The sequence below is a fragment of the Elephantulus edwardii genome, unplaced genomic scaffold, assembly GCF_000299155.1.
Source record: "Elephantulus edwardii isolate Elephantulus edwardi_28Jun2011 unplaced genomic scaffold, EleEdw1.0 scaffold00232, whole genome shotgun sequence".
Classification (NCBI taxonomy): Eukaryota; Metazoa; Chordata; class Mammalia; order Macroscelidea; family Macroscelididae; genus Elephantulus; species Elephantulus edwardii.
Window position 1 is genome coordinate 1,258,145 of NW_006399982.1, and position 9,608 is coordinate 1,267,752.

Sequence of the window (9,608 nt, forward strand, 5' to 3'; positions counted from 1 at the left end):
GAGTAGTTGATGATCTGTTCCACAATCAGCACCTGGCCTACTTTTCACAGCTGATATTGAGCCTCTCCGGCAATTTCTTTCCCTGATGTAGTCAATCTGATCTCTGTGTAGCTCACAAAGTGAAATCCATGTGTATATTTGCTGTTTATGTTTCTTATAAAAAGTGTTTGCAATGAATAAATCATTGTACAGAATTCTGTCATTCTGTCTCCAGCTTCATTTTTGTCACCAAGTCCATGTTTTCTGACTACTAATCCTTCTTTCCTATTCCCAACCTTTGCATTCTAGTCACCCGTTATTGTCAAAGTATCTTTGCTGCATGTTTGATCAATTTCTGACTGAAAAAGTTGGTAGAAATCATCTATTTTCTCCTCTTCAGCCCTGGTTGTTGGTGCATGTATTTGAATGATTGTGATATTAACAGGTCCTCCTTATACATGTATGGATATTATCCTGTCACTCACAACATTGTAATTCAAGACGTATCTAGAAATGGTCTTTTTAACTATAAAAGAGGCCCAATTTTCCTCACCTTTTCATATCCAGCATAGTAGATCATATGATTATCTGATTCAAAATTTCCCATGCCAACTCACTTCATTTCACCAATGCCCAGTTTGTCAATATTTATGTGCTTCATTTCTTCCTTAACAATGGCCAATTTTCCTACATTCATACTGCTCACATTTCGTGTTTCAATCAGTAGTGTCTGTTTACAATTGTCCCTCCTCCTCCTCCTCTGTGATTCCTAGCAACAAGGCTCGGCCTCTGGTGCCATATCTGCTAGTCTACTCTAAGTGTGCTCTATTATATAGGGAATTTTATGAGGCCTTCTGTTTTGAAAATGGATGGACAATCCTTCTCCCTAGTCTGTCTTAATTTGGATGCTCAACTCTGGAGCAATATTTGACAGAAAAGAATTTTTCCCAAAAGAGCAGATGAGAGACCTTTCTGATTATTCAGATGACAGATTGGGTGTAGGCCTTGAGCACTAATGAATGAAGACTAGATGAGCTTTGGGAGGATATTAGAATATCATTTATGAAGAATGCAAAAAAGTCATTACAAAGACAGTGGAGAAAAAAAAGACCAAGAAGGAAGTCAGAAGAGACTCTGAATATTGCATTTGAGTATTGAGAAGCCAAAGCAAAGTAATCAAGAAGGAGCTGAATAAAAGATTTCAAAGGGCAACTCAGGAAGACAAAGCATAGTATTATAAAGAAATGTGCAAAGAGCTGGAGTCAGAAAATTAAAAGGTATGAACTTGCTCAGCATTTCTGAAGCTGAAGAACCTGAAGAATAAGTTTAAGCCACACTACTTAAGGAATGCAGAAGGCAGAATGTTGAATGATACAGGAAACACCAAAAGAAGATGGAAGGAGTACACAGAGGCACTATACCAAAAAGAACTTGCTGACACAGAAGAATTTGATGACATAACAATGGTGATGAAGGATTCAAGCTGCTCTGAAGGAATTGGCAAAAAAATAAAAACAAGGCCCCAGGAATTGATGATGTATCAATTGACATATTTCAACAAACAGATTCTTCCCTGGATGTGCTCACCAGTTTATGCCAAGAAATCAAGAGGACAAATACCTAGCCAACTTACTGGAAGAGACCCACATTTATTCCCATTCTAAAAAAATGATGACAGAGTGTGGAAAGTATTGAACAATATCTAATATCACACACAAGCAAGATCCTGCTGAAGATCCTCCCAAAACATACTGGAACAGTACATGATCAGAGAACTGCCAGCTGTGTCAACTGGGTTTAGAAGAGGCCATGGCACTAGGGACATCATTGCCAACGTTAGATGGATCTTAGACAAAAGCAAAGAGTACCAGAAGAATGTCTATGTACCAGAGGAATATCTATCTGTGTTTCATTGACTCTGCAAAGGCATTTGATTATGTGGATCACAACAAATTGAGGATCACCTTGAGAAGAGTGGGGATCCCAGAACACTTAATTGTGCTCATGTGAAAACTATACTTCGACTAAGAAGTAATAGTCAGAACAGAGCAGGGAAACACTATATGGTTCAGGATCAGGAAAAGTGTATGTCAAGGATGCATCCTATCTCCTTACCTTTTCAATCTATATGCAGAACGGATCATTCGAGAGACTGGACTTTATGAGGAGAGATGTGGCATTGGGATTGGAGGAAGACTCATCAACAACCTGCTTTATACAAATGACACAACCTTACTTACTGAAACTGAGAAGGGCATGAAGCATTTGCTGTAGTAGGTCAAAGACTGTTGTCATCAATATGGATTGAACTTAACCTTAATAAAACAAATATTCTTTCCACTGGTCCAATTGGCAGCTTCATGATAGATGGAGAAGAGATTGAGATTGTTAGTAACTTCAGCTTGTTTGGTCCCACAATCAACATCATGGTACCAGCAGTCAGGAAATCAAGACTAATTGCACTGAGAAAGTCTTCTGTTAGGGACTTCTCTAGAATACTGAAGAGCACCAATGTCAGTCTGAAGACTAAGGTGCACCCAATAAGACCATAGTCTTCACAGTTACTTGCTAAGCATCTGAGAGTTGGACAATAACTAAAGATTATAGAAGGAGGCACAATGCCTTTGAGTTGTGGTGCTAAAGATGAGTGCTGAATACACCGTGGTCTCCCAGAACACACAGATCTGTTCTGGAGTGGGTGAAATCAAGCTGATCCCTAAAGGCAAGGATTTTTAAATTCCTTGTCACATACTTTGGGCACATGACCAGGAGATCAGTCCTTGGGGGAAGACATCATGCTTGGAATGGTGGAGGGTCAGGTCAGCACAAGAGAGGAAGACCGAGAATGAGATAGATTGACTCAGCAATTGGAGAAACGGGATTAGGTTTGTTGGAGATGATGAAATTGGCTCAGGATAGGGTCACTATGAGTCACAGGCAACTCAATGGCGCATGACAACAACAAAAATACTCTACAATATATGGATTATCTTCCCCTTGCTTACTTTTTGAAGTGTCATCTTAAGCAAAGCCTCAAGGGTATAAAGCATTTTTCTAGTTCTCTTTTCATGCCAAAAACAAAACAGAAAATTATGCCTCAAATAACTTATCTCCATTCATCTTCATTACATAGCCTATGTTTTTCTCTCTCTCACAACATAAGAACTACTGTTTAATCCTGAATAATTAACTTAGATAAATTGCAACTTAAAAAGCTAACAAGAGGCAAGCTCTGGTGGCCTAGTGGCAAGAAGTTGCACTGTAATCCCAGAGGCGTGCAGTTTGAATCCACCAGATGCTCTGCTGGAGAAGGAGGGACAATCTCCTCCTGTACCAGTCAGATCTGATTTGGTGGTACACACACAAAATAACAATAAGAAATAAAAAAAAATTTTTTAAAGCTAACAAGATACTGCATTTTCATGAAGAAGCAAATACTGTAGTTTCAGGAGTTACCCCTGTAATGTCAAGACTCAAATGCTAAATTGGAAGATTGACATAATGGGTTCATGCTCCATAAAGAAGGATAGATAATATTACCAGGCAAAGAGGAAGACAGTGGCTATTTAGGTATAATTCAAAAGGAAATTTAGTCATTGGGAATTTAGTAATTAGAGAATTTAACTCAAACAGCCAGAGTTCCACTTTCTGTAGTAGAAATGGTATAACTTCGTAGTTCATAAAATGAACTCACAGTCACGCTGTCTTTAATCTAGTAGTGAGAACATGGCATTTGGAGTGAGGAGATTGAAATGCTTGCCTTTTATTGACCACTTACTAGTTGGGTGGTTTTGAAAAGGTTATTCTAGTTTTGTCAATTGTAAGATGGGGGAAATATTATCTTCACCTTAACCATCCAAAGAACGTACTGTGAAGCAAATGAAAAAGTAATTTGAATTTCCTTACATATCACAAAAAGACACATATATTTAAGATTTTATGTGAGTTTTGTAAGCTCCAGGAAAGTAATTTTACTCATGCAAGGTGGGTGTTGAGGAGTCAATATGGGAATTTTTTTAAGATGAATTTAACATTTATTCATACTCATTAAGATAGCATCTGGAGCAAAGTTTTACTACACACGGGGCTTACAAGTCACAGTTGAATTGATGGCAACTGAGATTTCCCCCCTCCAGGTTTTGCTTTTTTTTTTCATTAATTTATTTACAAAATTATAATACAAATTTGAACAAATTCTTTCATTTCCCTCATCCCACCACCCATCAAATTGTACAACACAATGATTAATACCCGCCTTCCCCCTGTACATCCACATCTGCCTGTCTCCAGCCTCATCCACTCCTCCTGGATCCTTATACACATTCTACAATAACGGTCTTATACAATATTTATCTTTGTGGGACTGAGTTCACTCAGCACAATGCTCTCTAGTCCCTCCTAAGCTAGTTAATAATTTACAAAATCATTGCTCCTGCATGCTGTGTAATATTCCATTGTGTGAATGTACCATAATTTCTCAATCCATTCATTTGTGGTTGGACATCTGGGCTGTTTTCATGTTCTTGCGATGGTGAATAATGCTGCTATGAACATTGGTGTGCAAATCTCAGTTTGTGCCTCAGTTTTCATTTTCTCTGGGGATATTCCAAGTAATGGAATAGCTGGGTCAGTTAATTCTTCCAAGTATTCCAACATACCTCCAGTGAGTCACTGGTATTAGTAGCATTTTATAGTATCCCTTCGATGTGCAAGGTTGGAATAGAGGTAAGATTGAAACATGCTTTTCTAAATGTTACAGTGGGAGCTCAAATAGAAAATAAACCAATAACTCCTCTTAAGTCCATAGCAATCTCCCAGAATTAATTTAACTAGAAGGCAGCTGTGGTGGTCTAGCGGTAAAGAGTTGTTCTATCAACCTGAAGACATGAAGTTCAAACCCACCAACTGCTCCACAGGAGAAAGATGGGCAATCTCCTTCTGTGTGATTTACCGCCTCTAAGACCCTGCTGGAGAGTTAGCTATGAGTTGGTTCCAGCTTAATGGTACAAAGAAACAATAAATGATAACAGCATGAACTCTGAGAGTTGCAGTTCTCACCCCAGGCTGTGCAACTCCAGTGGTTCTAGGTTCTACTCTGCCCGTAGCTCCAGGGAAAAATGATGAGCAGTTTCCTCCTATTGAGCTCTACCGCCTCAGAAAACTGATGGAGGATTGATTACGAGTCAGAATTGCCTTAACAGTGAGTTGTTGTTTTTGTTTGGTTTTGCTTCTTTTTAAATCTTTTGAAACTTTATATTGGTTTGTATACAAAATTCGTATACACTGTGTTTCATACTCTCCTTCATTCACATCGTTTTATACAATTGTTTCCATATTTTGTGTTTTCTAAGTAATATCCCCAAGGATGTATGCCCATTGTTACCAGTCTTTTCAGGTCCTTGCCTGATCTTTCCCATTTCCTTTACTCCCTCCCTTCACCCTCCAAATTGTGTGACCTCAACAGTGTGTTTTATTTTTGAGTGTGTGATAACAGCAAAAGACAGAATCTTTAACAAACTTTAAAGTAACTTTTCCATTTTAATCATTATTTAATGTTAGAACATTTGGTCCATTTAATCAATTCAATGTCTGAGGTACTGGGATGCAAAGAACATGTCTTTTTTCAACACTTTTCAATATCTGGCATATGATACTTAATAGATGCCTGAATTAAGTGATTCTTTTTTTCTCTATTATGTTCTATAAAATTAATTTAAAAAGCTAATTAAGCTGTCCCACAACATAGTGTTTGTCCTGGTTGGTTTTAATAAAAATTCTTTTAAGTATTCAAGGAACAGATAGTTTATATATGACTTAAACCACTTGAATTAATCTTTAATGGAAATATTTCCAATTTATTTTACAAGGTCAGCTTTACTTACCTTGATATTAATTTTTCTCTCTAGCTTCAAAATCTATAGAGAAGATATACGGCGGAGTAAGAGTTAATATCACACTTTCAGGAATGAGAATCGTGGAGAAAATAAGAACATTTTATTGATGTGCTGACATAATGGAAATGTATTCCATTTCTTTGGAAAGAAATCTGGAAGAGCATATAATTATTAATCAATTTAACAAAATTTCCCAAAACTCTCTGGATTAACAAAACTGAAATTATGGTAATTTTTCTACAAGAAAGAAAAGATGACTCTTTCAAACAACTCAATAAATATATGAGCTACCAAAAAAGGTGGACGCTTCAGAATGTCACCATGTATTACTATGTGACACAATATGAGTTAAGAACCTCTGCGGTTGTTAATCTTTCTCAGCTGAGGTGAAGAACAAAGGTCACCTCTTAGTAAAACCACAAACCTTGTTTCATATAGGGCTTCATTTAGAGTCAAAGAGAATTCCAAGATGCCCTCACTATTCTATTGTAAGTACTTGCCCTGGTAAGTCCTTGGCTCATTAAAAAACCCACACCAACTTGTGGTTGTTTTATATGACATATTTTTCTCATTTCAATAAAATTTCCTGAAATCGTGGCAGGGGAGTGGGAGAAAGGCTTGGACAACATCTTCAATTGTTTCTGGTTCCACTTGTTAAGTGTTTTCAATTTAGCTCTGATTTATAGCAACCCTTTCCACAACAGAAAAAAATCCTGCCCAATCCTGTGTCATCCTCACTATCTCAGAAAGTGATGTTACCAAGCCAAAGGCAGGTGACTTTAATCTGTAGCCCTCAGGCCCATTTTTAACTGTTTTTGGTCAAACATTCTTCTAGGTCATATAGCCCTGGTGTGTCCACTTGTCATCCAGAGGTAACTTGTGGTTGCTGTGAAGCTGAACACTGCAACACTGATGTGTCAAATACGATAAAGGTTACACATGGCGGACAGCGTTTGGTGGAGCTCCCCAATTAAAACAAGCTCGGAAGCAGGAGAGGCATCCACTTGCAAAATAGCTTGCCTCCAGAAACCCTATGAACCTGGAGAGAGGATGAAAGTCACGCACGTGTTGAGGACTTTTGTTCATAGAGTCGCTATGAATCGTCTACGACTGGACGACTTGAAGGCACTTAACAACAACAAACAACATATTGTCTATAGCCCAGTGGTGTAGAATTTTGTTTTCCTGGCGTTATCTATATTGACCTCTGTAGTCCTTGATCCTCTGCAGTAAGTGCCCTATGTCCTCTTCTCTTGAAAGAAGAGGACATTTCACTAGCTATTGATGATTCTTCCTCCAATCCTGATACCACAGTCTACTTCATTAAGTCCAGCTTCTCTAAGGATTTACTTAGCATACAGATTGGATAGGGACAGAGAAAGGATAGCCCTGATGCACACCTTTCCTGGTTTTAAGCCATTATGTGTTCCCCTGCTCTGTTCAGACAACAGCATTTTGGTCTAGGTATAGATTTCATATAAGCATAATTATAAATTCTGAGATTCCCATTTCTCTCAGTGTTATTTATGGTTCATACAGTCAAATGTCTTTGCACAATCAATAAAACAGAAATTGACATTCTTCTTGTAGTCTCTGCTCTTAGCCAAGATCCATCTGACAACATCATCCCTGGTGCCACAGCCTCTTCTAAGCCCAGCTTGTACTTCTGGCAGTTCTCTGAATAAGAGATTAACATAGCAAATTCTGGGCTATTGACCTGTGGGGTTTGCAAAGAGTGTTGAATATCCTATGGACTGGGCATATTGTCAGGAGGCATAGGTTCCTAGAAAAAGACATCATACGGAGAAAAACAGAAGCTCCTGAAAAAGAGGAAGCCTCCCAAGGAGATGGATTGACACAGTAACTTCAGTAATGGACTTGTGCCTAGCAGAAGTCATGAGGCCATTGCAGGATAGGTCAAGGTTTTGATCCATTGTTCACAGTGTTTCTATGAGTTGAGTAAACTCAATGGCACCTAACAACAAGCTACTGAATAAAAGAAAAAATCCAAGAACTAATCTTTATCTAAATAAATAAATACCTAAAAAAAGTAAGTCAGTCATAGGGTGATAATGAGTAAATGTGGTGTGATGTGTCTGTTGCTGAAAGTGTGTCTTCACAGGACCATTGTTTTTAATCTGATCCAGCAGCCTTCACTCTGCCGGCCCTGTAAACACGTGGCCCACCTATATCATCAAAAGCTGTGTGAGTCCTTCCTAATGCAAATAGTGTGTCTATAGGCAAGGGGATTTGCTACTCCCACCATTAAATAGAGCAGCTTCAGTGGCAGAAAGTGGGGATCTCAACACAGGGAGAAAGAAGAAAATGTAAAAAATGCAGTGCATGTCTCTCAAGGGCAGAGATTCCCGTGCCGGGGATGTTATCTTGCTATCTTGCTATTAACTGAAAAGCTGTTTGGACTGAGGGATTGAAATCTTCTGTTAATTGAGGAATTCATGCTCTTCTTTGAGTTGTTGGCTTCCCTAATAACTCCTGTAACCTTGAGTATAGTTCTGTGAAGTCTATGGGGTCACTGAAATATATTTTGGACCCAGTAAGTAAGTGCAGGGACATGGGAGGACATGGCTTCAAGCATGGGGATTCCTTTTGTTTGATGAATGCTGTTGATGGGAGCAGTTCACCGTTGTGGGGTTAGTAGAGGCTGGACCTGGTCATCCCCATGCTGTTCATGGTCCTTTTACAGTCGATTTGTACCTGCTTACAAAACAGAGAATACTGTTAACTTTACATTAAAGAAACCTGTTAGATAACATCTGTCTTTGTAATATTTTTGAGAGTGTATACATCAAAACATACACCATTTTAAGGCTTTACATGTACAGTTCAATGACATTAATACATGCTTGGGAGTGGAGGGAGGGCATAAAAATCAAGTTTATTTGATGAATGCTACTATTGAAAGCAAGTATTATCCAAGAGATGCAAGATGAGAAAGAGGCTGTGGCAGCTGACGAAGCTTTCAAGGTGAAATATAGTCTCACACAGGAAAAGGTGTGGGGGCTTTGAAGACACAGGAAGCCAGTCAACACCATACAGATGAGCTCTTCATAGCTGATACAACTATTACTGTCCTCATGCCCAACATCAGAATCTCTTCTTCTTCTTCTGTCAACTTCTTACCCAGTGTGACAAGGACATGCTGAACTTCAGCACCCACGACAGTGCCCTTTAACACCCAAGGCCCTCAAAATAGTCCTCATAAGGTTTCCTGGTCCTTGTTCTTGGCCACTGTCTACAGGATGGGCAGGAAATGCTCAGAATCCAGAACCTTCGTGTTCACTCTTAGGGCTTCCCAGAACCTTGAGCACCTTGGCGTTGATGGGGTTCTGGTCTAGGGCTTCATCATGTCCCTGTATTGGCTGTACGGGATCTTTCTTTCACCTGTTTGGCCAAATAGCTTGAAGGTCTCCTTAAACTCCACAGTCTTGTCCTCCGTGAAGGCACACATCTTGAATGCTCAGGTACTGGGACCTTTCCCTGCAGTTTTGACCTAGGTACAGTCTTTTTTCTTTTTCTTTTTCTTTTTTTTTTTACATTTTTTAAAATTTTGCTCTGATTTATTTACAAAAGATTTTTCCCATTTCCTTCCCCCCATCCACCCACAGAATTGTGCAACCCCATGATTAACACCATACCCCCCAATACTTGCCCCTCTATTTCTATCCTCCCCCCCTCCCACCTTGGATCCTCCTACTTATTCTACAATAATGGTTT

General features: G+C 39.0%; 1 pseudogene; it reads right to left on the reverse strand.

Annotated features, from left to right (window-relative positions):
- Nucleotides 1–8,525: 8,525 nt before the first annotated feature.
- LOC102855299 lies at nucleotides 8,526–9,342 on the reverse strand (annotated as a pseudogene).
- Nucleotides 9,343–9,608: the final 266 nt, after the last annotated feature.